The sequence below is a fragment of the Lissotriton helveticus genome, chromosome 2_1 (genome assembly GCF_964261635.1).
Source record: "Lissotriton helveticus chromosome 2_1, aLisHel1.1, whole genome shotgun sequence".
NCBI classification, from domain to species: Eukaryota; Metazoa; Chordata; class Amphibia; order Caudata; family Salamandridae; genus Lissotriton; species Lissotriton helveticus.
The window spans coordinates 440,307,738-440,331,869 of NC_136059.1; the positions used below are offsets into that span (position 1 = coordinate 440,307,738).

The 24,132-nt window shown below is 43.3% G+C and overlaps 1 long non-coding RNA gene across 1 annotated transcript; it reads right to left on the bottom strand.

Annotated features, from left to right (window-relative positions):
* Positions 1 to 13,739: 13,739 nt before the first annotated feature.
* LOC144819371 (uncharacterized) lies at positions 13,740 to 19,007 on the bottom strand. Its single transcript, XR_013607324.1, has 6 exons — positions 18,906 to 19,007; positions 18,385 to 18,461; positions 18,144 to 18,279; positions 17,938 to 18,045; positions 17,768 to 17,847; positions 13,740 to 14,136 (listed from the first exon to the last, which is right to left on the bottom strand). It is a non-coding gene; the product is annotated as an uncharacterized LOC144819371 (long non-coding RNA).
* Positions 19,008 to 24,132: the final 5,125 nt, after the last annotated feature.

Below are 24,132 nucleotides of genomic sequence, written 5' to 3' on the forward strand. Positions count from 1 at the left end.
ATGACCTAAGCTAGCACAAAGCAAAAGAATAAGCAGGAGTACATTTAAGAAATGCAAACACAACACACTTTCATCTGAAAATACAGAGTCTGTTTGGATAAAACATGCCCCTCACAAATCAAATAGAAACTGTGTCTCCACTGTACATGTGGAAAAAGGGTTTAACAAAGCCTAACCGCAGTGTATCGGCCAACTTAAAGCGTACATGGTGAGTTTGCCCAGGGTGTTGCTGCTCTCTCTGTGGCTCTCAGGGCACCACCTCTACAGTCAGTACCCCCAGCCGAAATTGTCACATGCAGCCATGTGGCAGCAGCCGCCATTTTGTGTAGTCTGGAGCTAAACGTCATTTCTTGTTACAGACCTGCCAAGTAGCAAGCATCAGGAGTTAACCTAACGTATTCCAGTGTTTGCATCTGGTTTATCGCACTGAAATGGATTTGCATGGCAATGACAGATATTCTCTTTGTTTGTATTACTATTGCTCGAGGCGCTTAGAGCAGCGTGTGTATTTATTGCCTGCACTGAGTGTCAGTCCGATGATGTGAGATACCCGGGCCTAGGATAGGGCCCAGAAAAGAGAGACTGCTACGAGTAAACCCCCTAACTTGAAATCTTGACTGACAGCTGGCCAGGAACCATTCAAAGTATGTGAGGGTAAGCGTTGTCTTACTGTTTAGGTTGGTGGGTGGAGATGATTGTAGCTATTGGCTGCCCACACCGTTCTGCTGACCTTCAGCATCATAGTGGTAAACGTAAGAAATACACAGTGGAGCTTTCTGTGCCACAGCATGGTGCTACTTTTTCTGGACCTCCTATAACTTGAACAGCATAAGTGATTGACACTGCGCCCAAATAAAAAGACACTATTCATTTGGTTAACAACTAAGATTCATTGTCAGCCCAGTGTTTTTATTAAGTTACAATAACTAGTGTGAAGAATACTAATCCCGACAATCTGCATCTAAAACATTCTTTTCTCAAATGAATTATGGCACAAACGAGACCTCTTTTAGTGAATGAACCAATATTTATATAGTTTAACAAAGTGACACAGTGACCAAAAGTAATTCAATTTCCGTGATGCAACATCAACAGTGATGAAGGAATAAGGGGAGAAATAAGAAAGAGGGACACACAAACGGGAGACGCAGAGTGGTGAGAAAGGGTAGAGAAAAAAGGAGAAGAAAAAGACACGTCGGTAGAGCAAATGAGGAAGACGATATAAAAGAGGGTAAAGAAATAGCAGAGAGGTTAGTGCAAAGATAGGCTGGAAGGGAGATAAGAGAAGGAGAGAGACAAGAAAAGGAGGCATATTCGTGGCAAGAAAAAAACAAGAGGCATGAGAGAAATAAAGTGACAAGAACAGGGTGACTACAGTTTGAAGAGAAAAATGTAAGATGGAGAGCAAAGGGAGGGAGGGATATGGGTTAGGGGAGAAAAAATGTAAAAGGCTAGAGATGGGATTACAGAAATGGGAGATGCAGAAGAAGAAAAGAGCAACAAAAATGATAATGGGGATCGACAATAGGAGAGAGAGGATAGAGAGGGAGAAAATGGAAATAGATGAAGAGATGGAAAGAGGGAGAAATAAAGGAAAGAAAAGTGGAGAAACAAAATAATAGAAGGCGAAGATGGTTGTGTTGCAGTGTAAGCATGGTAAAAAATGTATTATACGATTACTTTACTTTATTTATGAAGTTTTATATAGCGCGAACATGGCCAAAGAATGTATCAGAGCGCTTTACAAATCACTGTTTTTAAACATTAGATGAATTTATTTTTGGTTTTTTTGTTTTTTGAGCTTGTAAAGCGCACTGCTACCCGTCCATAGGTCTCCTGGCGCTGTATAACTCTGGGGAACCCGTCCTGGCTTTCCCTGTGGGATGGTCCCTTGTTGGGAGTCCCCAAGGTGGAGCCAGGCATCCCCGGAATTGGTGGGGCCGTTGTGGAGATTAGGCAAACTAATGGCCAGAGTTGCCGAGTGGAACCCCTGATTAGAGTAAGCACCGAAGCGAGAATTATCGAGTTCGCTGACCAAGGTCCACGACCCTGCCGTGTCGGGAATTGAACCCTGGTCCCGGGCCGACTTCTGCTCTCGGGCCTGCCGCCTCTAACCAGTGAGCCACACTACTCCACCATGGGGTTACCACTCTAATCGTACTGGGCCCTTTACAATTAAACAATCTGCAGCACAGAGGCAATGGTCCACTGACAAAACTTTCTCCGCTGACAGGAGGGGTGGAAATGAGGGTAACCAAGCACCACATCAGCTGCCCAATGAGGACCAGTAATTGACAGCCAACTCACAAAGTTGAGACCAGATTTAGGTACACCACTCTTAAAACCATGCTATAGAAATAATGGATAGCAACAGGAAGACCCAACCTCCCGAACAAGTTAAGTTAAGTGAGGATTATGCAGACCAAATGCTCTGCAACAGCAATGCAAAACAAAAGAAGTAGCACCCGATGTTCTGTCACGGCTCGCTGATTCTCCCTACAATACATTAGGTCATTAGTAAACAGCACATTTTGAAAGGAAGAACCAATAGGACACATTAATAGACTCAGACAGATATTTGATTAATTTGGTTATTGTATTAAAGATTCAAAGTTTATTGCCAGGAGCATCTGCTTGAAAGATTCAGTTCAAAATATCATAGCTTGTATAACAGTGGCAAACATTTAATTTGGCTTTCTCGGGTGGTTATAATCAGAATTACAGATTCACAGAGTTCCACCACCATTAAGACAGAAGGATAGTTTGTTGTCTAACAGCTTAAGTCCTACGAAGATGGGGAAAAGGATTCAAATTTAAAGTTCATTAAGGGCGAATCCATGAACATAAACAAGGAAATAAAAAACAAATAAAACATGGAAATAGTTTGTCAAAGAGGGTTTCAGTCCATCAGCTACCGACTTTAGCTTCAGGAAGGACGTCTAAAAGTAAGAGAAAAGTTCATCAAAAATGGGTCAGCATAGCATGCTCTCGCACGAGGAAAAGGAAAAATATGGCATTGCCCGTCCTTTGAGGTTTCTTCTTTTATAAAGTCTCTAGCAATTTCCTGTGATGTGGCATCACGTCACCATCGGAGGACTGTTGTAGGATCAAATTCACTTAATGTCACCTAGAACACTTAAAAGTAGATAGTTTCACATGCTGGTCATGAGAAACAAAAGATTGAGAGTCCACGTACGCCAAATATCAGTAAAAAAAACATACAGGGTAACCATCTATAGCTGTGGTGCTCAGAGTACGGGCTGCCAGCATTTTTTGCTTGGTGGGCTGCAAACCTTTTTTTATGGCCCGTTTCTTGAGCAAGCCCCACACAGCTGCTCAGTAGCGGGTTTCCCAATGGCTCATAGCTTCAGTAAACAAAATCTTGTTTAAATAGGAAAGTTGTCAATCTCTTCTAAAAGGGAAGGAGATCCGTTTCTTTCCTCAAACCTTCCGGAAGTCGATTCCATATCTGTGGTATCATAACAGACAATACCGGACCGCCTAAAGTAGTTTTCTTGAAGCATGGGCAGGTCAGCAAAAATGCCTCAGAGGAGGGTAGATAGTGTCCAGGCACATAATGCCTTAGCCGCTCCTTAATATAAGATGGAACGGTGCAATGCAACATCTTATGTGCAATGCACAGGCCTTTGAACGTGGCCCTCTGTTTGACTAGCAGCCAATGCAGTTGTTGCAACAGTGGCGTTGCATGTGCTCATCTTGGTAGCTTGAACAGAAGTCTTGCTGCATCATTCATAACCACCTGAAACTTACCCAACACCTTATTGGGGAGGACAATGTACAAGGCATTACCATCATCTAATCGTGACATGATCAGTGTAGTCACCACTGTTCGCATAGCAGCAAACAAGAAGATAGGAACCAGTTTCCGAAGCTGCCTCAAGAGACCCGTGCAGCTCCAGCACACTGTCACCACCTGATTAGCCATTTACAGGTTACTATCCAGATAAATATAAAGACTTTTCACTACTGTCATGGAGTCTGGGGCAGGACCTAACTCCCAGGAACAAAACACATTCTCAATGGATTCCCTTTCATAGTGATAGCTAGAACCTTGGTTTTATCAGGATTTACTTTTCAGCAAGTTAGCTGTCATCCAGTTCATAGTGAACCACAGAATATTCTGAACCTTCAACTGTGCTTGCATGGAATTCTAGTTCCGTAAGATCAACTGAGTGTCATCTGCGCAATTGAACAGTTGTCAATCCAACTGTGCTAATGCTTCAGAGGGTATAAATAAATGTTGAACAGCAGTGGGGATAGTGCAAATCCCTGGGGACCCCCACAAGAGAGCGCCCTCTCCCTAGAAACATGACACCCATCTGCACCCTCTGTGACTGGTCATTCAGAAACTATGAAATCCAAAGGACTGCAGACCCTGTAATACCCTACAGGATTAACCGGTATAGGAGCACTTGATGGTCAATAGTATCAAATGCTACAGTAAAGTCCTGGAAGATCAATACAGAGGTCCTGGTCACATAAGCCGCCACTCTAATTTGATCCAGAACTGAGAGTATCACTATCTCGGTACTATGATTGCCCCGAAAGGCTGACTGCCGAGGATAGAGCACTTGCTGATCTTTCAATAATTTTACATGCTGCTCCATCACTTTAGCTGGAAATGACAGCGGGGAAACTGAGCAACAGTTCTTTAAGTTTTTGGGATCAGCCCACACCTTCTTCAACAGCAGGCTAACCCTAGCCTTCTTAAATCTCAGAGGTACTTTCCTGATGCCAATAAGGCCTCCACAGTAGGAAAGGCTGCTTCAAACACCTCAGTGGGACAAGGGTCTTCCGGTGAGCCAGATTTAACAGCTGCCAAAAATGAGGCCAGGGTCTCTAGATCCATCAGTAGAAATACCAATAGACACCTACCCTGATGGGGGCACATCAGCCATTATCAGTGGGCAAGAATAAAGCGGGGTGTTCGTTACTTTCTTCAGAATGTCCTTAATCTTATCCATGAAGAAATCTTGCATCCTACTGCAGTCCTGAGGGTCTTCCACCAAGGGCCGATCTTTTGTTCAGTTTAATTCTTTTGAGCACCTTAAAAGTCTCCTTTTGTGGATCACTATCTTCAGTGATCCTTGCATCATAAAAGGCTGCTTTAGTGGCCATAATTGCTCTATTGTAATTGCCCAACTCCTCTTTCTCGATGCTCAAAGCCTCTGGCTCACAATATTTGTATAAAAAGAAGAATCTCCTGGATAAACATAGAAGCCCCCCTTTTATCAAGTGCATAATACTATAACATACATATATCCACATTTATACTAATCAAACGAGAGGACACAGCAATATTGATCTAACCTTGGACTCAAATTTGAACCCAAAGAACAACCGCATGTGACAAAAAGATAAAAAACTACAATCCATACAATGCGTACAAAGTTTATTAAAAAAATGTGACCACATTAAAAATTTATCAATAGGGCAGTACAATCGCAATGATAAAATACATCAATTCAAATTTATAAAAGACAAAACCTGAGGGAAAGAGCACTGTGTGAACATTCATCAGAGAACGGTTATTTCCAGCGAGAATCAATACATAAAACACCATCAGTCTATTATTTCATCATCAAATTAGACACAGGGTAGTTCCTGGAAAGAACCAATTCATAAAAAACAAGCGTAGACGCGTTTCGGTGCTCACTAATTATTGAGGTCCCACCTATTAAAATGTATACACCTAGTTAAAACAAGATAATTGATTAAAAACACAACCCGAACATATCTCACAATATTGAAAAATGTACAAATAAATTGATTTATGATACCCCCCATTTTTTATTTTATTTTCAAGGCATATAGGGACCCCTATCCGTATTTTTACTCAGGGGCCTCCACCTCAATTAGTAACCATGCAGATGGATCAATACTGGTGTGTCCTCTAGTTTGATTAGTATAAATGTGGATATATGTATGTATGATATAGTATTACGCACTTGATGAAAGGTGGATTTCTATGTTTATCCAAGAGATTCTTCTTTTTATACCTGAGGTACCCTGTCTCTTGGTTAGTGGGGTCGCTCCCTATTCTTAACACTCATAATATTTGTGCCAGTGCCTTTTACATCGGCGAAGCCTCTCCTTCCCCATATCAAGTGAGTGGGTGTACCAAGAAGCGCACCTGCTTCTATCTCTTACTTTTCACCAACGAGCCGGTGCCACCTTTTCTATGGTATCATGGATCCAACTCACAAACTGCTCACTCTTCTGTTGTACATCCACTGCCCTATTTCGTGGATGTATTGTGTCACTTAGGGCCTCCACTAGTTATTTTTTATTTATTTTTGTTCATTTACATACTGTATGACAAATTTGCAGACAACGAGCCTGTTGAGTAGGCAGGGGGAATCATAAACCTGATCTGATAATGATCTGATCAACCACAGGACTCAATCCCTAGTAGCCTGGCCATGGGTTGAGTGGACCATACCTAATCCAAGGTGTGGCCTTTGTCATGAGTATGAGACTCATCTAATTGCTTTAAGCCAAGCATTTCCATTTCTTCACCCAACCCCACCGTTGGGGCGGGGGGTCCCTTGGTACAGTATCCCTCCAAAAATTAAAATCCCCCCACTACTATCTGATTATATCTGGAGCACACATCACTCATGAACTCCAGAAATAGCTAGGTAAAAAGGGGACATACTAGAGGTGGGCGATAGACCACCATGATAACAACACACCTAGCCTTCAGTGCGACTTTTACCCCCAGCACCTCAGGCCCATCTATAGTTTGGGCAACCACTGTCTTTGTGAAATGATGTTTCCGGACAATCAAAGCCATTCCTTTTTTCCTACCATGCCCATTATGCGCGAGGAGATGGTACGCCAGGGTCAGGGCTGTCTCAAATATCCGGCTTTGTCCCTTCTTCCATCCATGCTTCTGTTAATGCCAATACATCTAACTCCACATCCTGCAGGAGGGAGAAGATCTCTTAACTGTGATTGTGGAGGGAGTGCATGTTTAACAGCATCACTCGCAGCTCCTTGTCTGGGCCCATGTTCCTAGTGCTACTGTCCAGCTTCTCTGGCTGCTCACCCTGTCACCAAACCCTGATCATGGTAGCGAAAATCCCCTCCCGTTTCTCTTCCCTGGGGTACAACTGGTTAGCCACGCCACAGGAAGCCAATTATCCATTCTCTCTCAATAGCCCCACCAACCTATTAGATAGCACTTGGATAGTACCCTCTGTTCTCAACTCTTTCAGCTCCACAGCAGAATGCATCAAAATGTGACCCGGGGTCCCGGCCCCTGATCCCAGTCCGGCAGGGACAGGCGCAGACAGGATTGCCTAATGCATGAAGTTGGCGTGCCCACTGTGTGCATTCGCTGCACATCTGCTCTAGCCTGGTTATATAGCCACCAGGGGCGATGGGTGACTTTTGAAAGCGGTGGGGCACAAAGTGATTTGCATTCAGCACTGTAGCGAGGGAGCGCAGCGAGCGAGCCCGTTTTGGGGGGTTACCCCCCAAGAAAATTTTGAAAAAAAAGAAGAAAAATCGTGCATTTTCAAGCAAATTTGAGAAAGCAGGAAGGTTAATAAAGCAATTGTGAAAGTGCAGTTATTACAGTAATAGATGGCATAACATAGGTAGCTGCTTATTCAGTGTAACCACAGGACCCTTTACTGGCAGCAGTCTTTCTTCACTTGTAAACATCAGAACTTAAGTCTGTAACACAGAAGCACATGGAATGCATAGCTCTCCCATGATTCTAGGTGAGGGGTTGCTGATTCATTGCTGGTTGCTGCTCACAACCTCTGTGCGTCCAACATGCACAAAAAAACAACTCTGCTAAGAAGCAATGCAATATTAAAGAAGATTAGTGTCAACTCTCACTTGTGACACACTACAGTGCAAGTCACCCAGCCACCATGACTACCCCATAAAGATACACTGTATGATGGTATTTCTTGACAAAAACTGGGACCTCCAAGCCATGATACTCAGCCTTGGAAACATACTGGTCCTATCACAATCATGCCAATCCCTGGATACATATAGGCATCCATGGCATATTGACCATCCCTGTCAAAATTATCCAAGGTATGATGGGGCTTATCACTGGCATAATACTGCTCCTGTCAGAATGAAGGTCATTCTTGACATCCCCCCCAAGAAAAATTTGAAGAAAAACCGTGCATTTTCAAGCAAATTTGAGAAAGCAGGAAGGTTAATAAAGCAATTGTGAAAGTGCAGTTATTACATTAATAGATGGCATAACATAGGTAGCTGCTTATTCAGTATAACCACAGGGCCCTTTACTGGCAGCAGTCTTTCTTCACTTGTAAACATCAGAACTTAAGTCTGTAACAGAGAAGCACATGGAATGCATAGCTCTCCCATGACTCTAGGTGAGGGCTTGCTGATTCATTGCTAGTTGCTGCTCACAACCTCTGTGCATCCAACATGCACAAAAAAACAACTCTGCTAAGAAGCAATGCAATATTAAAGAAGATTAGTGTCAACTCTAACTTGTGACACACTACAGTGCAAGTCACCCAGGCCACCATGACTACCCCATAAAGAAATACTGTATGATGGTAATTTTTGACAAAAACTGGGACCTCCAAGCCATGATACTCAGCCTTGAAAACATGCTGGTCCTCGCACAATCATGCCAATCCCTGGATACATATAGGCATCCATGGCATATTGACCATCCCTGTCAAAATTATCCATGGTGTGATGAGGCTTATCACTGGCATAATACTTCTCCTGTCAGAATGATGGTCATTCTTGACATTTTGTGGCAATCCATGGCACAGTGTACACACCAGTGGCATAATGGCGGTACTGGCAATACGGTGATACCTCTTGTAATATTGTGGGCATCCATTGCACAATGGGGCCAAACCCTGCCACAATGGTGGTGATTCCTGAAAATGCTGTGGCCCTCCATGTCACAGTGAAGGTTCTGGCAGAATGGTGGTGCGTCTAGCCATACTGCGAGTGTTGGAGCTTGGGTCAAGTCAAACACTTATCTCTAGAAGGGCAACCTTTCTAGCAGCACGAGAGGTAAAGGGAGAAAACTATCACTTTTCAACATCAATCAATCAATTTAAACTTTATTCGGGCAAAATTACGCCCATAAAAGTAATAAATAAGAAAAACTTTTCATAAAACAGCTAAAACGACATAGATCATAACATTTCAAAAGAAAAAACATAAACATCATAATTTAACAATATCAAATATCACAGCATAGTACTTCGAGCCCTTATGGCATATCTTAAAAAGGCAACTACATATAAGCTGACTTCATCTGATAGTTGCAAAACAAAGGAAAAGGTAGCTCTAGCATGCCAACTGTTATGACATTTCTGTCAAAGTGGGATTAAAAAACGCCTAGTATTCATTTAATAAAATGTACAGAAAAGCATAATGTGCAACACTGTTTGGCCTGTTTTTCCATCACATAGACATGGGATAGCAGCTAAGTTATGCTGAAAGCCAAGGGGGAAGCACAACAAATATTAGACAGATAATTAGAGGGGCAATTCAAGGCTATCAAGGAGAGGTATGCCATGATCTGTGTTTTCCCTTCCATTCTATTTATGCAACGTGCCTCCTCACAATCATCAAATATGAATGCCAATTCTTTTTTGTTAAGGGTACTACATGTATCTGGCTCTGCAAAGGCCCTCTGTAGACTCATTTTACCCGGTTCGGATGTGACGTAGGCCAACCACGGGATTTGGAGCCTGTTGGCAGGGTATGCTCAGACGTGAGTCCCTTGCTCACTTTGCCACTGGAGTCAAGCAAGCCCGGCTGAAGACGGCTGTAATGCCAGAAACCGGTCCTGGGAAGCTTGATTACGGTCCAGGGAAGACATGGCTTGGCAGTTCGGGCTGGACTGTTCCCATGAGGCACAGGGTCAGACTGATTTGCATATGGCCATGTCTGAACTGGGGTGGTGGAGTGAGCTAAAGAACGGTGATGGATTAAACCCAGATCAGTTGACTGGGGGTGAGTGTTTGTATTGTCAACGCTCCGTCCATCACCACCTTTGGTTTTTCTTTGTTCGCCCTAAGTTGGCAGGGTATGCTCAGACGTGAGTCCCTTGCTCACTTTGCCACTGGAGTCAAGCAAGCCCGGCTGAAGACGGCTGTAATGCCAGAAACCAGTCCTGGGAAGCTTGATTCCGGTCCAGGGAAGACATGGCTTGGCAGTTCGGGCTGGACTGTTCCCATGAGGCACAGGGTCAGACTGATTTGCATATGGCCATGTCTGAACTGGGGTGGCGGAGTGAGCTAAAGAACGGTGATGGATTAAACCCAGCTCAGTTGACTGGGGGGTGAGTGTTTGTATTGTCAACGCTCCGTCCATCACCACCTTTGGTTTTTCTTTATCAAGGAGAGGTATGCCATGATCTGTGTTTTCCCTTCCATTCTATTTATGCACCGTGCCTCCTCACAATCATCAAATATGAATGCCAATTATTTTTTGTTAAGGGTACTAAATGTATCTGGCTCTGCAAAGGCCCTCTGTAGACTCATTTTACCCGGTTCGCATGCGACGTAGGCCAACCACGGGATTTGGAGCCTCTTATCATAAGAGAGGCAGTCAGTCCAAAATGATATTTCTAAGTTACAGCTGCCTCCTCATTCTTCCAAATTGATAGCCAGAATTAGTGGTCTAGTTCTGATATAATCAGTTATGTAGCGCAAATGTAATTCTTGGTGACAAATGAGGTGAGATGTTGAAATTGGGACTGCTTGGAGCCGTCTACAAAACCTATTTTCTTCATATTATAAGGCCTCACAGTTTGCAATACCCCATAGTTCTGTTCCATACATTGCGTAGAACGCATGTAGATTTCTATATCTGCAACAAGGGTGCCAGCTGGCCACCTCCCCAGGGATGTGGGAGACTAAAAAAGAAACCAATTTGCCTCAGGTAATTGTGTTCTACGATGTGCAATACCGGTAGTCCACGCACCAGAGGCAGCAAAAATAACTCCCAGGTAAGGGAAACTAGACTGGTCAGTCCATTGGCACCTACCAACAGAGTTGAGAGTTGGCTGCATCGTGGCCCACATTATCCAACAGTCGAACCACTGCCCTGGTGAGATGGAGATGAGACGTCACGTCTGACTGTTTCATGCTTGAGCAAAAACCAGGTTCAGCATAAGCATCTGGTGTACAGGGCAGATCATAAAGCCTCAGCAGAGGATCTTTCAGTCCCGCCACTTATCCAACCAAGGTGAACCGTCCACATTAAAAACAGATTTTAAATGGCAGATGAAATTACACGGATATTGATGCTAGATATGTCATAAAATAACGTATCAGTCTCCAGCATGACAGAAGGGCCAGGGATGTGATGACGACGAGGAGACTCGAAGCAAAGGCGAGCACTGTAAGCACAGAGAGGCTGGTGATGCGCACACGACCACTCCACACACCACGAGGAGGGCCCAGAACCGGATCCTACGTCGTCAGCAGCGCCGCGCGCCGCAAATGGCCAATCACTGCATGACTACATGAAGTCAGGCACAGTGATTGACCATTGTGCAGTGTGGCTGAGCCACCCATGCGCGGCATCCAATAATGGATTGCCCTGCCCTGCTGCACGGTGACCGGCCAATCCTGGCGCTTCATGCAGCGCCAGGATTGGCTTGGGGGGCACACTAACTTCTCGCCCTGTCGCCCTTGTTAACGCCGGGGCTCCTGCCTGGTTTAACCAGCACCCCCCTGTCACTATAATATCATGGGGGAACTTTCATGGCGCATGCGCGGGCTAGTTTCAGCCCCAAGCAGCACTTGCACATTAGGTATGCCCTGCAAGCCCTAGCCCTGCAGTGTCTGACTCTGACGTAGACTCGTCATCACTCTCGACTCGACTGTCACTCACAGACCACTGCCAGCCCCGCCGACCGACCCAGCCCCCCTGCGCATCCCGTTTCAGTCGGGTGCTGCCCGGATTCCAGGCGGATAATCGTCCTGATAAATTAATTTTAAAAATACAGTAGTGACAAATTGACAATTATTATTATACTTGCAGCCGCGGGTCCATGGGCTGGTGGGGCTACGCCCCTACACCCCAATGGACGCACGGCGGCTGATAGCCACTCCACCCCATCCCACCAATCAGCCCTGCTCAGCACCAGCTGACCCACTAAGAGACTGACCCGCTCATTGGCAAAAACGCGTAAGCCGCCGGGAGCGGAAGGGCAGAAGAAACCAAATAAGTGGAAAGCAAAGCAAAATAGGGAGGTTTTAAAACGAAATAAAAAAAGCACATTCAATTGCAAGCAATTAATATCATAAAACATGTATCACAAACCCTCGGAAGGCTGTGGGTCCGCGGCAGCCTTGTTATATAGCCACTCCCCTTCAGCTCATCAATCGGCCCCGCTCAGCAGCAGCTGACCTCCACAAAGTCAGCACTGATCGATAGCAAAAACGAGACACAGCCGGACGCGGAAGAAGCCCAATTAAGTGGAAAGCAAAGCAAAATAGGGACGTTTTAAAATTAATTAAAAGCAGATTGTGAAAGAATATTCAATTACAAAGCAGCTAATAACATAGAACATGTATCACAAACCTTCGGGAGGCTGTGTGTAGCCCCTCCGCCCTAACCCACCACTCAGTCCTGCTCAGCAGCAGCTGACCACCAAAATAGCTAACTTTAGAAATACCCTACTACCGCAAATTTCCTCAACATTCATATGTGTATATTTTTCTAAATTCACATCATAAAATTCCATTTGCATTTTTCATAAACGTTAAAAACACTAGCATTACTATGCTAAATTTCAAGACCGTATCCTGTTTCTACACGTTTTTGCATTGACTTTTTCTAAATGGTGCATTCTCAAAAGAACGCATTGGAAACCCTAGGCCATTTTAATTGCATCAGTAAATGTTAATAAAAAACATTTTCATAGTGCAACTCGTTTGTATGTATTAGTATTGCCATGTATTTATGTTTTCTTCATCTTATTTTGAAGCAAGCTTTTATGGTGATTCTACTACACTTGTCTCATTTTCATGTGTCTAGCATGTGCAAAGTGTACTTTCAGCTCTTTGTGTCTTCAATTAGTAAATGTGATGTGTTTAATGATTTTTTAAATCATGCTACATCACTGGTAAGGGGAAAGATGAAGAGAGTGGAGAGAGTGAGAGACCGAAAGATAAGGGAGAGTGAAGAAAGGAAGGGGGAATGAATAGTGGGGAAGAAGAGAGATGACAAAGGAAGAGAGGGAGGAGTCTGTGATAAAGTGAAGATTGGAGTGAGCGAAGGAGTGGAGGGAATCAGACATTTCCTGGTCTGTAGCCACAAGGGAAGAATGGCTAGGGTTTCACTTGCATAATTTCTTTACAGAGTTTTTGTATGAGGCTGAGATGTCACCTTGGACACCTCCAAGCACTATCCGAGATCACTTAAGCTCCAGCAGCAGTGAGCTGGTTTAGAGGTGGAGGGTGCTACTGGTCAAAATGTCCTTCCTCGTAGGGATATAATGTTTGGGAGAGGTGCTGCGGTGACTTCTCCTCTTGGTTTGGAACTTCATTAGTTTTTCTGTTGGACTCAGCTCTAAAGTCAGATCCTAGGCCTTCCCACCACCTGAGGTAAAGCAAAGTTTTACAACTTCCCTGGCTGCACGTTGGAAACGTGTGGAGCTCATTTTAGACACAACATAAAGACAAATAAAGCACTGAAAATGCATGTTAATTTTTGATAGGATATCCCACTCATTTTTTATTTTTTATGTATAAAGACCTTTATTATTTATACAAATAACAATCCTAGGCAACTATGGGGTCCTTAAAGATATTAGGTACAATGGCACAAAAGAAATAATTTGTAGGCACAACACAATAAAACTAATGCAGTGTACAGGAAAAATTAACAAAAACAACTAGGAGATGAATCTTATTCATTTATTTTAAAATGTACAAAACATGAAAAAGGGGATTTTAAAAATCACAGAAATGTCACAATGAATCATAAAAAAGTTTCAACATATACATTTAATTCGGTAATCAAGTGTAAAAAACACGAATACAGTCATAAAAAACAGCCAAGTGGGTTAATTAATTGTCTCTACGCGCGTTTCGGCATGACACACGCCTTCTTCGGGAGAACCACTTGAAGATTCTAAAATAAAATAATGTACATATTACATATCAACAATATATATTTTATCCAGTATACTGCAATGATACACATATGCTACAGCAAGTGCGATAGGGCTGCCTATGAATAAAAAGACTGGTTAGTGCACAGAGAAAGGAAAGAAATCCAATCACCAAACTAGAGAATGTGATAGTTTAGTGAAGATATAGAAACAATAAGTTGTTGCATTTGCAGGAATTAGGGCAGCCAGGGACTGATACTGGGGACTCTCGCGGACGCCATCTTTGAGAGGGCATCTGTGGCAGCCGATTTACGGGCGCCATCTTTGAGAGGGGAATAGCTTCCTCCCCTCACACTCCTCCCACGTGTAGGGCTATAAAAGATGGGCAGACGGTCAGAGCGCAGCGGGTGCGCGCCGGAGGTGCGCCAGAGGTAAGCCCGTTTGCACCCATTCACGTCTTGGGCGCGTCTGGTGCGTCCTCTATGGACACATTATGCGAGTTGGATCCCTTAGTACAGCCTCGGGACCCCGTCAGAGGTCGCACCATGACTCGCCCTTCTGCCGCCTCCCTTACCTGTGGCCTACTCAATGTCCGCTCTCTTGTTAAACACCATGCGGAAATTGCATTGTTGATTGACTCTTTACATCTTGATGTCCTCTTTGTAACAGAGACCTGGACTAATTCTAATTGTGAAGTAGAGCTTGGATGGGCCTGCCCGTCGGGGTACCTTATAAAACATTTGCCTAGAATCACCGGCAGAGGTGGTGGATTAGGTTATATTTTCAGAGATTCAATCGCGTTTACACAGTTGGAGGTGAAGGAGGTATCAGGGTTTGAGCTTATGGGCTTTTCCATCATGGCCCAAGGCGTACCTTGGTGACGGGTCTTTTATGTTATAGACCTCCCTCCCCAACCTCAACGGATGTTCAGCCTCTGATTGACCTGATCTACGACCTCTCAAACTCCCACTCTAGACTATTAGTGCTAGGTGATTTTAACCTTTGGCCTTCTGGCCCTCAAGACCTGGCGTACAGAGAACTATGCCAAGCATGTAGCAATGTACAACTTGCACAGCTGGTTAAGGCACCTACCCATGCTAGAGGACATACTCTAGATCTTGTATTTGCCAACAGTGATTTAGTCTTTGTGGGAGAAGTCGTGGCTCAATGCTGGACCGACCATTCACTGGTTCTGCTGTCTGTCCTCCTGCCTAGTATACGGAAGACGGGTGGTTCAGGCGCTGTTAGGACCGGCAGGCAGTGGTCTCGTCTCTTGAATTCTTCAACTAGACCTACCCTGCTGTCCAAACCCTTTGTGGCGGAGGACAATGTGGATAAAAGTTATCAGGTCTTCTGTCAGCAGATCGTAACATCCTTGGATAAACTGATCCCTCTAAGGAAAGTAGGGGACAGACCTAGAAGAACCAATGCCTGGTTCACGGAGGATCTGGGCCAGCAAAAACTTCGCTGTAAGCAGGCGGAACGACTCTGGAGAAGAGAATATAGGGAAGCAGACAAGGCTGCATATAAAGCGACCTTGCAGGAATATAAGATCCAGCTGAAGAAAGCCAAGGCCCAGTTTCTGGCGGATACTCTGACTAGGGCCGCCAATAAATCGCAGGCATTGTTTAAATTGGTAAACAACCTAGCTCATCCACCTTGTGCCGCCTCGACCATCCCCATCTCCCAGGACCTGCGTGATTCTGTGGCTGATGCGTTTGAGGAGAAAATTAGGAAAATCCTGAGTGGACTTCAGAGTTCTGCTCAGTTAACATCTGCCTTGCTCTCCCCGATAGAATCACCCGTCATGGCAGCTCAGCTGTCCTGCTTTCCGTGCCCCTCCTTGGAAGAATTTTGCCTTCTGGCAAACGGTGTGTCCTCAGGATCACCACTTGATCCTATGCCTCATAAGATCTGGAAGGCCTTCCAAAATGAGCTGTTCCCGCCGCTCCACACCATCTGCTGTCAGTCACTAAGCACAGCAGTGGTTCCAGAAAGCTGGAAAATGGCAATTATTAGACCATTGCTGAAGAAGGCTTCTCTGGACCCTTCAAGTCCGGCCAATTATAGGCCCATTTCGCTCTTGCCTTTTATAATAAAGGTTGTAGAGAAGTGGGTCACAAGAACTTTATACAGTTTCCTGGAAAACAACTCCTGCCTGGATACATCACAGTTCGGCTTTAGGCCGGCTCACGGCCCGGAAACTGCATTGGTCGCCGTGTTGGACGATCTACGGGCGCGAGTCAACATGGGCAAATCAGCATTTTTAGTGCTGCTTGACATGTCGGCCGCGTTCGACACGGTGGACCATGCAGTATTGCTGAGCCGTCTACAGGCGACAGGAGTAACTGGCTTGGCTTTGAGCTGGATTACATCTTACCTTAGTGACAGACAGCAGGCAGTGGCATTACCATCTTATCAATCTGCCACTCACCGTGTGGAACAAGGCGTTCCCCAGGGATCGGCGATCAGCCCGATTTTATTCAATTTGTACCTCCAACCCTTGGTCGCTTTGATAAAGTCATTCGGCATATCGGTCATCAATTATGCCGATGACACCCAGTTGATTTTCTCATTCGAGGGCGCCAAGGCAGTGTCAAGACACATTTCATCGCTGCATGTCGGCTACAGCCGAGTGGCTGTGTGCGAATTCGCTCCAATTTAACAGCTCAAAAACGGAAGTGGTTCACTGTTCCTTAGACTGTACACCGCGCCCGCTTCCGGACGACTTTTGGCCTGTATCTATTCCTGGTACGGTAGAGGCCGCTGAGTCGGCCCGTAATCTGGGAGTTCTGTTTCGAATTCAACCTGCAGCTTGATGCTTCGGTGAACAGAACCATAGCAACTTGTATGGGCCTACTCCGTGCCCTACGCAAGATTTTACCACTTCTCCCTGAAGAGGCTAGAACAGAAGTAGTGCGCAGTTCTATTCTTAGTCGTTTAGATTACTGCAACGCACTACTTCTGGGGGCCCCCAAAATTCTAATTCTAAAACTTCAGAGGATACAAAATATGGCAGCTAAGCTGGCCCTAGCGCGTCCTCGATCTGCCTCCTCCACTGGAGCACTGGCTGATCTTCACTGGATACCTGTCCAGCAGAGAATTTCGTTCAAGGCAGCATGTCTTGTTTTTAAGGCCCTACATGGACAGGGGCTGACGCCGATTCAAAATCTTTTTTCTTGGTATTGCCCCACTAGATCCTTAAGATCCTCCTCTGCGTTTTTAGTGACGGTCCCAAGGATCAATAGAGTGAGGATGGGCGGTCGGGCGTTTGGTTTCACGGCTGCTACTTTTTGGAACACACTCCCGCTGGCGCTGAGGAGCAGACAAGATTTTCCCTCTTTTAAAAAGGACCTTAAAACGTTCTTGTTCCCAAGAAAAATGTAATGGCAGTCCTGCCTGTAGCACAGACGCAGTCTCAGCGCCAGGATACCCTTTGGGTGGCAAATAAATAACAAATAAATAAATACATACATACATACATACATACATACATACATAAGTAAAGTACTGCGTGTAGAGAAAACAGAGACTCAGTAACCCGGGAGATAACTAGATAAATATAAGCTCCCAGGATTTTATTGTAATGAGCCCTGTAACTACTGGTTCAATAAATAAATAGAAGTCTAAAGGTGGCTGAAGTATCCTTACCTAAAAATGTTTTGTAGGGAAATACAATGGATGCCAGAGAGCAAGTGAAATTATATCTAATTCTGAAACGGAACAAGGTCCTATGAGGGTTAAAAAACAAAAATGTGGTTACGGTGGGAATAGACAAACTCAAATTAATGCAGTGGCGGGAATTAGCTATATGAGATTACCTATCAAGGGACTACTGTATGAACCCAAAATAGACGGTGGTCTGATAATATGCTCGCAGTGAGTTGGATTGAAATTACTTTCACTGCGCCTTCCGAAATCAGGTAAACCTGCATGGGAAATAATATTATACAAGAAAAATGGTCTCTTTCATGATAGTACATACAAGTTGTGGGTATAAAACTCGATTACTCAGAACCAAATTTACCTTGATAGTTATCCGATGTAAGACTATCAGGAACAGAAGATTCGACAGTTATGGAACTGAGCTACAGTTAAATATATGAAAATAACCGGTGGTAAATACTTAGTCTGTGACGTGATAATATCGTCTCAAACAGAATCTGTTAGAAAAATGATAAAAGTAACTTTTAATGTTGTATTTCGATTTACCTATTTGCGATAGAATTTCCTATTTAATTAAATGGCACATTGAAACATGATTTTACCTTAAAAGGATGCAGATCCTGTGTTCACATAATGGGTATTATGGGCATGGATGGCAACATAAACCCGATGAAGGTAACTGTGGGAAAGATAAACCCGGGAGTTACATTTAGATGGAATGATTTAAAGTTGCTAAATGGTATTCCGTTGTTAAACTTGATCGTAATTGTAGATACTGACTCCCTCACGATATAGTATGGTTAAGAAATACACGTAAAATAACAAGCCTTCTTTAGCCTTACTTTTGGACAGAGTTAGATCTGTTTCATGCAATCAGATAGTGTCTACATTATGATTGCGAAAAAGCGGACCACATAGCTCGAGGTTACAAGTAGACTAGCAGCGTTGCAAACGAGATTTGAATCGCCAGGTTGCCTTGTTATCTGACCTGGCTACCGCTGCTATGGAGAGCGGGAAAACTAACTGCTCGCCTAAAGCATACGAACGGAATTTAGATAGGCAGGTTGCCGTATTAACTCATATCAATCGAGAACATGTTGCTAGGCAGAGCGAGGAAACTTACTGTTCAACTGCAGCACACGAAGCGTCTACAGGGATTCCGGAACAGATGCCGTCGGCACACGCCACGCCGTGTTATATAGCCTACGTGAAAGGCACCAAACAGTTGGTGATTGCAACCTCGGCACTAGTACATGACGTCATAGGTGACTGCCCAAATGTGACGAGTATAGAACAACTAGACCGGGGACACGGTGTAATACTCACGTATAAGCATAGGGAGCAGACTAACGATTATTTTGTATTGTGCCTGATGGCATTCTCCCACGGTATCTCATTATTTAGACCCTTAGGGTATGAGGATAGACTAAAAATCCAAAAAACTTCCCGTTTTTTGCGCAACTGCTCTATATCAATATTAGTGGCCTGATTGCAATTTTCTATAATGTACCAACTAATGTCCTTGGGTTTATGTTTGTGTTCAAGGTAGTGCAGTTACAGCTGTCAGGTACCGTGTTGACAGGTAGTAGAGGAACTAAAAAGCAATCTGTAAGGATGCCACCATGATGTTCGCAAGTGTGTGCTTGTATAGCTCACTGATAGGATATCCCACTCATGGTCCTGGTCTGAAACTACCAACAAAGGGCCCAAAAGTACACAGAGAGTAGAACATAAACGTTAGATGGTGGAAGTGTGTACACAAACGAAGCCAGACAAGATGAACTGTTTCCACAGTAACCCTGAGTTTACTTATACATTGCTACAAACAGGAGCCACTTCCAAGCTGCGTCCACTTTGCCTATACTCTGTCCCAACTACCTCCTTCGCTGTATCCTCTGCATGAGCTCCTCATTCCAGAATGTATGGAAGCTTGCGCTGAGAGTACCACACAAGTATCACACCTGCCAGGTGGCCTATGTCAAGTTTAGAAAGGGAAAGTTTAGTAACCTAACTATACACTTCAGGAGTTTTTTACTTATTGTAAAGCAGTTCCTAGACCATTACAGTCTATAGAAGTGGTCATTTCTAATATTTATCTCATTCCTACTGCTGTAAAGTGTTCCTCAAAGTGTCATTCATAAAGCTTTGACATGCCAAACATAAGTACCATCGAGACAGGAAAATGTTACACATAAGCAAACTGAAATCCTGGCAGGTATGTTGTTAATTCGTAGTTATGCTAATTGGCCATTTTGAAAACTGAAAACTCTTACCTCTTTTTCGTCACAGAAGTTGACAAGTATCATGGTTCCCCTGCTGGATTTATCCATTCTCCCTATCTCAGACCTCCAATGCCATCACCATGGAAAATAGTTAAATAGAATGTCTGACTTACATGTTTTGATTTTGTTTCACATGTGTAGCGTCTTCCCCAGCCTGGGTGTCCACAAATGACTACGCCACACACGGAGCTTAGTATTACACGTCTTTTTTGTTCTGCGAGTAACTTCAAACTCAATATTCTAAATCAGCCTTCATTGCATTCGCTCTAACACCTACGTCATAGCTCTATTGAGTCCATCAGGAACCAAAAGTGTTCTGTCATTTCTAACTCGTAAAACAATTCTCCCTCTATTAAATATAAAATTAAAACATTTTAGCAAAAATATATACATATACACAATTACATTTCTTTGATCAATCTTTTTGGCACTTTCATTTTTCAACCCGATCTTTTAACAGGAAAAGGGAAATTGTCACCATCACTGTCCAGGATCTGCGGTGATGGTGGAAAGGCAAGAGAAGTCACCGGTACATCAGACCTAGTCTCTGAATGAGTAATTAAATGCCAAAAATGAGAAGCGTCTCTGGTAATAGACTTCTCAGGGCGCTGGGCAGTCACCATGTGTCCCTTTGTAGATACCACTTGAAAATGTCCTGCATCAAATGGAGCATTAGATTTTATTTTCTGCATGTAGCATGTGAGCACTCGATCTTCTCTCCTAAAGACGATGTTCTTTGTGTGTCGTCTTTTGTTAGCATACTCTTAACTTTTGTTTCTGAACATAATAGGGCCATATGTATCAAGCCCAAATGGGTTCGCAAAAGCCGAAATTCTCAGAATTCGGGCATTTGCGAACGCATTTTCGCTAAATGGTATGTATGAAACAATTTTTGTGCAAAATAAGGAATCGCAAAATTTGCCATTCCTTATTTTGCGATTGCATTTAAGGAATTGCAAATTTTGCGATTCCTTAAATGCAATGTATCAAGGTAAAAAAATACCAAAATGCCCTTAAGGAATCGCTAATTACCACCAACTTCTAGTTGGTGGTAAGTTGCGAAATCTTTTAAAAAAGCATTTTTTTAAAAATAAAACGGTGCCATGTGACGCTCATACATGCCCTTAGGGCATGTATGTGCGCCATATGCGCACACATGTCATTTTCAGGGGTGCAGCAGGGTGTCCTTTGGACACCCCTGCACCCTTGAAAATATTCTCAATTTGCGATTAGCAAATTGCTAATCGCACATTTCCCCTTCATTCCTATGGGCCTCCTGGCCTATAGAAATGAATGGGAAATTATTCCTTAATTGCGATTAGCAATTTGCTAATCGCAATTAAGGAATTCTAAGGAATCGCTAAAAAGAAGCAATTTTCTACATACATACCATTTTGCGATTTCTAAATAGCGATTCCTTAAAAATCGCTATTTAGGAATCGCAAAACGGAATGTTGATACATATGGCCCTAAGTCCTTCTCACAAGTTGCATTCTCGTTTTTCTCTTTCTAATTGGTCCACTGAGGTATCTTGGTTCTCATTGCTCAGCCGAACATCAGTATCACAAGACTTTCACCTTTGGTCGAGCGAGGTGCTGAACAATAAATTCTCAAGGTAAAATTTAACACAACATTTAAATCAAGCTTTTCAAGAGTAGAAAGCTGTAATGCTTTCTTTAGCGTACTCATGAAACGCTCAACTAGTATATAGTGTGCTCTTCTGATATTTTATACTCAGATGCTCTAAGAAACCTTTTAACTCAAAACTGTTAAATGGCAGGCCATTGTCAGATTTCAAAGCAGCTGGAACACCCTATATCGCAAAGATGCCATTTAGTATCTCAATTTCTCAGTCTTGAGTAGTACGTGAAAGATCCTCATTAAGGGAAAATGTGAGTATTAGTCCACAATCACCATCATGTGATGTTCATTGTCAAGTGAACTAAAAAAGTCAATGGCTTCTCTCTCCCGGGCATGCTTTGGGAGTTCCCGACATGTTTAAGGGGTGTTGAGCGAGTTTAATAGAAATACTATCTAAATGGTGAGCGTGGCTGGGTTAGATTCTACGCACAACTATAAAGAAAGTAGGGTTTCCTAAATTCCTCTGAGTGCTCTCAAGGTTAAAGGAGAAACGGGCACCCACGTTCCAAAGAATTATGTGGACTAAGAAGTCCGAAAATTATAAGTAACAATCAGTCTTTATCCTGAGCAAAAACAATAATGTCCAAGAGTTAGAAAATGTACAGTGGTTGAAGATCTTCTTCTTTAATTCCAAGTGTTCACTTGATGTTCATGATAGTTACATCCAGTACTACAATCTTTACAGTTTAGTTGGTACACTGGTTGATACAGTCACAACCAGGTGATAGGAGTAGCCAACACTTGTTTTGTCATTGGGTTATCACCCTTCGACTTCCTTAGGTATACAACAACAAGGGCAGAATAAACCCTGTAACTATTTATGATGTCATGATTTTCAATGGTTAGTCTAGTTAGGGTGTCAGTAAAAACCCTCAAGAAACGAGTAGTGAATTTTTAGTTGGTCTTAGGAACTGATATTTAGGATGTAAGAAAGAAATTGGCGGGGAGAGAGGCAGTATAAGAGAAGAAGTTGTGATTTACTTGTGCCACTAGAGTGAGATAGACTAAGTCCAAAAGTAGAATAGTCCCTACTGTTGTGGAGAGGGGTAAAATTGTAAAGTGTCATTGTAACTTTTAAAAACAGAACCCACCACCATGGTGGTGCCCACGTATATCAGAAACTCACCAATACTATATAGAAACAATTGGATGACAATTCCAAAAGCAGATTATTCTGAGTTCTATTTTTCAAAACCTCATCATGAGAGATAGATCATGAATGAATAACGCATTGGGCACTAGGTCAAGTATTGTAGAAACATGGAAAACGAAAAAGGTTTCACTAAATCATACCTGTATCTTCAAATAATCCGGAGTAAAAAGTGAGTATATTTAAAGGATCTGAAAGTAAAGAAGAAAGGCATTGTCAGCATATGACCTGTAGGTCAGTGAGTATTAAAATCCCCACATATTGCTTTACAGTGCTCAGTATTTTCAAGTGAGAAGTCATACGTAGGAGTACATGTCAGCCTGTATAGAACAATTTAGTATACCATTGTTCTAATGGTGACTCAGCAAAGAAAAATGGCCATATCCAAAGGGACCATAAAGCTTATGATTATCATGCAGCTCGACGCAGCACTTAATCTATTCACAAGCATATACAAAAACTTAGGGCTCAATAGGCGTGATACAAGAGTGTAAGTTGGCTCGATAGTACATGAGTCAGAACGCCTGTGCTTAGGGTGGCTGAATATTTAAAAGTGTCCGATTCTGGTAAGAAATACACTTCTCATGTAAACAGTAAATACAATACATATGTGCAGCGTGTCAAGAATTAAGAACAAATAACTGCATGACAAATGAAAAACAATGTGGGCCCAAATCTCTTAGAAGCGAATCATGACGGCCCATAGTCAAAATTATAGTCCATTCATTGAGAACGCCTCACCTTACAAGTCCGGCAGAGAGTACTCCTAATCAATTATCAGAGTCTCGCTAAAGCCTAACGCCTCAGGAGCTGTCCTCCCAAATATAGAGAAGAGTAAATACGTACCTGCCCATTCCAGCGGGCAATCAAAACCAGGTCACCAGAGTGAAATTTTTTAGAAACCCATGTGATTGTTGTGTCTAAAGTGTGCAGAAAAGAGTAATAGGGGCAGCGTGGGAAGGGGGAAGAAAGAAGTAATGAAATGGGCCTGATGGGCCCCAGACATGAATTGCCTCAAACCAGCCCATGAAGAGACAGGCAAAAGAGAGCGCAAATCTGGATCCCATCGCAGTCCCAGATGGGGGCCAAATGGCAAGACTTCATTGTCTATTATGGATGATACATTGATGATTGCCTCCTAATCTGGGCAGCCAGCAATGAGGAGTTACAGGAGTTTTTTGAACATATGAATAATAACCCATACAATATGACTTTCATTATGACACAGAGCAAGGTTAGGATTGTCTTTCTAGATATTGAATTGTACATTGATGAAG